Here is a 6,428-nt window from a genome sequence, read left to right as displayed (position 1 = left end):
TTTAAAAGTGCCATATTCAATGAGTGTGGGTCACTCTGCCACTGGGGCATCTGCCTCGAGGTAACCAATGGAATAACAACCAAACTGTTAATGTTACAACCGCATTTTCCGACAGTCTCCAATCTATCAGAATGGTAGGAGATGACAGTTTGTATAAACTCGCTAGAAGGCAGAGTTAATGGAACATAAATGAGTTTACTCACAATAACGATAGTGGCATTTCTACAGGAGTTGATATGAGAAGAGAATCGTCCAGCCCATTGGGTATCTCACTACATCCCCCATATGCCATGTCTTGAAATATGCAGACAGACGGATTAAAGTTAAGCTTACATTGGAATACTGACAGTCAACTTTCTAGCTCCGTCCATAGCTTTTGGACTTTATAGCATTCCTAGAAAACATGGATTATTGAATCATTATTAGTTTTACACTTATGACATGACTGCCAATGTGCTGTAGAATTTATGAATTTTGTCTCTTGCATAATACATTCTATACATTAGTTTATACTGGATTGGCGAGATGGTGCCGACAGAGATGGCTGCCTCGCTTCTAGTTCTTACAAGCATTTCGCTTGTCACGCCCTGACCATAGAGAGCTGTTTACTCTTGGTTGGGGCGTGATAGTGACTAGGGTGGGTCATCTAGGTGTTTAATGGTTTATGTTGGCCTGGTAAGGTTTCCAATCAGAGACTGCTGTTTATCGTTGTCTCTGATTGGGGATCAAATTTAGGCAGCCATTTCCAATTTCTGTTTCGTGGGATCTTGTCTACAGTTAGTTGCCTGTGTGCACACCAGTAGCGTCACGTTTCGTTTGTGCTTTATTGTTTTGTTTGGTGAGTTTCAATTTATTAAAATATGTGGAACTCTACGCACGTTGCGCCTTGGTCTACTCATTATGATGATCGTGACATCGCTACACCCACAATAACATCTATTAAATACGTGTATGTGACCAACACAATTTGATTTGATTAAGAGTACATTTTCGTTAACTGTAATTTTGTTACTTATGCTCCAACTTTCCCTGCATCTTGTGCCAACATCAGTTCTTTTTCAATCTTGTTTCCAATAGTTAAACATTTTTCTAAGAGATTGTTAGTAGGATATGCTCTCTGAAAGGTTTTGTATATCTTCCCTATCATATAAACATCCTTTTCTGACTCAAATCCAGGCTGTATCACATCCGGCCATGATTGGGAGTCCCATAGGGCGGCGCACAATTGGCCCAGCGCCGCCCGGGTTTGGCCGGGGTAGGCTGTCATTGTAAATAAGAATTTGTTCTTAATTGACTTGCCTAGTTAAATAAAATAAATCAATAGAAATAAGGTTCCCTCAAGGTTGCTCTGATGTCTGAAAGATTTCAAATCGAAATTTCACGATGTGTAACTTTTAAGTTGCATATATTTGAAACTATCTACATTGGTCAGTCCAAAACGTATTTTTAATTCTGTCATGGAAATAAATGTATTTCCTGTTACCAAGTCATTTACGGTTTCTATGCCTTTAATTTTCCAAACTTGCTTTTCCATTAACTGCTGTGCAACCTTTCCAGTGTACCATTGATCATTGTGCAGTCATGTTTTTCCCCTGTACCAACAGTCATATTAGTGGTCTGATGTGATGATGTCATTTACAGGAAGTGGTGTGAATCATCGCTTCTTCTTATACTGTAGTTTACTTGAAAGGGTGTGGAGTGTAGGTGTGTGCTACCACAAGGATCAGGTGAGTTATTAACACCTTTTGTTCCTGTCTTTCTCTCTCTCTCTGTGTGTGTGTGTGTGTGTGTGTGTGTGTGTGTGTGTGTGTGTGTGTGTGTGTGTGTGTGTGTGTGTGTGTGTGTGTGTAAATGGCACGTACCCCTTTCTCACAGCCTCTGAACAATGGAGAGGGCACAGTTCACTGTCTACTCTCTCTACACCTCAGAAAACGCAGAGGATATGCTATATCCCAGACAAACAAGTAATCTCAAAAATGACTTGTTTGTCAATGTTTGTTATGTCAATGATCTGTTGTTGCACTCTTGGGATGGATAGTTTGTGACGATTGTGTATCTCTATCAAATCAGCCAATTGTCCTAGTTCTTAAATTGTCTCTGCATTTAAATTGTCACGAATGACGGATTATTTCACCTCCCCCCAGCGCAATTAATCGTGACCCGTCCCCGGCTTAAGACATTCCATTGAATAAGAGGATTGATTTATTGATCAAACTAGACCCGAGGGATAAGGATTATGTTGTGGCCGTGTGATGATGTTGACACTCCAACATGTGAGGGCTGGGGGCGCGTGCCCATCGACTGTGTATCTGGGTGGAGGGAGCAGAGGGGAGGCTGGGGGTTAGTTGGGGGTGGGGGACTCAGCCTAGCAGGCCAGCTGGCAGCGAGGGCAGCCTCTGGCTCGGCTGGGCCCCGTGGGCATCCGGCTTGGCACAGCCACGCATTGCGACATCTGAGACCATGGTGCCAACCAAGACAGCGGCACAGGTCTCCCCTGTGCCAACTCCGAGTCAGTGGGGAAGAGAGGCAGTGAAAGTTGATGAGAGCCAATAGTATTTGGGGGTCAATGAGAGCCAATAGGAGCACGGGAAGGGGGAAGGAAGGGTTAATGGGGGGGCAATAGCAGAAGTACATGTACAGTAGAAACTGTGGTTTCCCTCTGTTTGCCTGTTCAGCTCCAATGACTACGGCAGAAAATGTTTCAAAAAATAGAATTGACTAAGGATACAGCAAACCTCTCCACGCCATTAACTCTCTAGATCCCCACGTATTATTGTAACACTTGCAATTCCTCCACACCCCCTCCTTATCAGCTGAATGTGTTGCATGCTATTCACTGAACTGTGCACCACAAAATGTCACAAGTTAGGCGTAAATCCTAACTTTCACTCAAGTCAACTTTTCACTTAGTCTCCCATTGACATCAATGAATGACCAAGAGAAAATTCAACTTAAGTCGAGTTAGGATTTGCCCCATACCGCACTGAGATCAGTTTCATTATGCACTTTCTTTTATAGACCATACCCGGATATGGGCAAATCTATGCATGAAAGTGGATATCTTCACTGTCACTGAGATATGTGTCTCATAAAGTGGGTTGAATATCCCACCCAGCTAGCCAAGCTCACTGAAATGTGCATTATCACTCTGATGTGCTTTGACAATTCCAACTGCCTCAATATTAAACCCTTTTGAATATGGAATGAAACGCTAGGTCAGATAAACATCTCACTCAGCTCCAAGTATGTGCTCCAAGTGTGTGGTGAAAAGACAGACCTGCAATGGTATTCATGCATACATAGATATGGCATGGCATGGCATTCACTCCCACTTGCATAAAATCCCCATTCCCACATACACAGAAATAAAATACACAATCACATGGCTTTAGTGATTGCTCTGCCACAGACATACATGCACACATAGGTTGTTTCTCAAAATGCATACTACCGTGCTCCGAGCACGGGGGGGTCGGAGTATGTCCAAATCAAAGTATGCGAAACGGAGCAAGGAGGGCAATTCTTGAATCCGTACTCCGTTTGTAAAGTTTTTGAAGCACGCGTCGATGCAAGCTTCAACGGAAAGTATGCGAGAAATATGACGCAACCACGTGAAAAACAATGCACATTTCTTGAATTCAGTGTTGACCATTATTTGAGCTGAAGCGAGAGAAAATACACTCCTAATTTGGAATGACATTTTAGTAAATAATATTATTATTATAATTTTTTTTACTTTTACACCTTTTTCTCCCCAATTTCATGGTATCCAATTGGTAGTTACAGTTGTTACAGTTGTCTCATCGCTGCAACTCCCGTACAGACTCGGGAGAGGCGAAGGTCGAGAGCCGTGCGTCCTCCGAAACACAACCCAACCAAGCCTCACTGCTTCTTGACACAATGCCAACTTAACCCGGAAACCAGCCACACCAATGTGTCGGAGGAAACGTGCACCTGGCGACCGTGTCAGCGTGCACTGCGCCCGGCCCGCCACAGGAGTCGCTAGTGCGCGACGCCGCCCCAAGGGTCTCCCGGTCGCGGCCGGCCGCGACACTGTCTGGACTCCAGCCCAGAATCTCTAGTGGCACAGATAGCACTGCAATGCAGTGCCTTAGACCACTGAGCCACTTGGGAGGCCCTTAGAATGAAATGTTGCCTGAATATGTTCTCTTGATATGTTAATAAATACATGCTGTGTTAATTTTGGCATGTTTACCTGCCTACGTACCGTAGATCGCAAGACCATAATAAGTCAATAGGGCTAACTAGCTAGCTACCCACAAGGAATTGACATCTATCTTGCATAATATTAGTTTTAGGTAATTTTGCCTGTTAAACTATCTGGTTAGCTACACTATTACGATTCACATATAGCTAGCTGATAAAATGAGGTAAAACGGTTGCTTTGTGTATTTCTTGTTTGGTCTCTATTGCCATTGTCCTGGTTGGAAGACTGTTCAGTGAATGGGGAGGTGAGTTAATGCAGTACGGGGAGTGTGAGTGCTTCTCAAATGTATTGTTTTATGCATTCACCACACTCGTACTCAAGAGAATGCCATTGGAGAATGCACTCGGAGCATGAGAGTGAGGAGCACGGTATTATGCATATTGAGAAACACCCATACACTCAAATATACACACACAACACACACACGCAATCACATACACACACGTCTGTCTGTGAATTCACTACACACACACAAACACCTCTGTCTGTGAAGGAACTACTGGTCTCTCGTAATAAGCCTTTTCAATCCGACGGACCCGGCGCTTATGATCTGGCCCACAGGAGGGGCCCAGACACTCAAAGCCTCTTTATCTTCCCACTGTGTGCTGATGCATTGAAAAGGGAGCGGGTTGCAGCCCCNCTGTCATAATTGCCCATGCCTTCCCCCACTAACTACCTGGGATGGCAGCACTTTGTAAGGCCTCATCGTGATTAATTGCCTGAGTAACGTTGCTGGAGTGGTCTATTTCTTGCATGTGGGTCAGGTTGTCCTGTGTGTTGACAATGAACCTTGAAATGCCCAAAATTAAAGCAAAGACTTTGGCTAAAATGTACACTATCATTCATAAGTTTGGGGTCACTTAGAAATGTCCTTGTTTTTGAAAGAAAATGACATTTTTTGTCCATTAAAATAACATCAAATTGATCAGAAATACAGTGTAGACATTGTTAATGTTGTAAATGACTATTGTAGCTGGAAATAGATGATTTTTTATGGAATATCTACATAGGCGTACAGAGGCCCATTATCAGCAACCATCACTCCTGTGTTCCAATGGCACGTTGTATTAGCTAATCCAAGTTTATCATTTTAAAAAGGCTAATTGATCATTAGAAAAGACATTTGCAATTATGTTAGCACAGCTGAAAACTGTTGTCCTGATTAAAGAAGCAATACAACTGGCCGCCTTTAGACTAGTTGAGTATCTGGAGCGTCAGCATTTGTGACAACGTCAACAGTGAAGAGGCAACTCCGGGATGCTGGCCTTCTAGGCAGAGTTCCTCTGTCCAGTGTCTGTTCATTTGCCCATCTTAATCTTTTCTTTTTATTGGCCAGTCTGAGATATGGCTTTTTCTTTGCAACTCTGCCTAGAAGGCCAGCATCCCGGAGTCGCCTCTTCACTGCTGACGTTGTGCATCGAGGCCTCCCACTCCTCTTTCTATTCTGGTTAGAGACAGTTTGCGCTGTTCTGTTGAAGGGAGTATCAACCCCAGGTTGTCTATGCATCTCAAGCCCACATTATCCCTCTGAGCTAAAGCCAAAGCATTTTCTCTTGTCCCCAACACAAGCCTTTAAGTCTCGGCCATGGTTGCTCCCCACTGGGCACAGACGTCAATCTATTCCACGTTGGTTCAACGTAATTTCATTGAAATATGTGCCTGGTGGGTCATTACGCAAGTCTAGTTCACTGAACCACCTCCAATTCACTATCTAAACCCACCTTCCCCCCATCCACCTCCTAGTGAAATAGTAGAATGTTATGCATAGTCTACTTACTAGCAGATACAGATACAGCCCAGACTGTCTTGGGACACACTAACCCTCATTTCTCTCAGTTCACCTGGAGGCTCTATTTTACCTTATGCAGTTTTTCAGTATGCTGTTTCTCTCTGCAGAGATAAAGAATTTGTTCCACATTTTATACTTGTATGAGTCCTCTAGGTTTTTAGCTATAATACAGTGAATGGAATGTCTGATAGTGACACTCCAAGCTGTACAGGCAATCCCAATCCCAGATGAGAGAGAGAAATAGACAGAGAGAGAAATTTTATCTGGCCTGAATTGGCACATTTAAATACACCAGACAACCATTAAATAATCTTAAAGACAGATGAGAGGCAGAGAGAGACACACGAAGAGAAAAACAGGGTGCAGCAAAAGAGAAACGGAGAGAGAGAGAAACAAACAGAGAGCACCTTT

Source organism: Salvelinus sp. IW2-2015, linkage group LG31 (assembly GCF_002910315.2).
Source record: "Salvelinus sp. IW2-2015 linkage group LG31, ASM291031v2, whole genome shotgun sequence".
NCBI classification, from domain to species: domain Eukaryota; kingdom Metazoa; phylum Chordata; class Actinopteri; order Salmoniformes; family Salmonidae; genus Salvelinus; species Salvelinus sp. IW2-2015.
The sequence above is the reverse complement of the archived record's forward strand: the minus strand, read 5'-3'. Positions refer to the sequence as shown.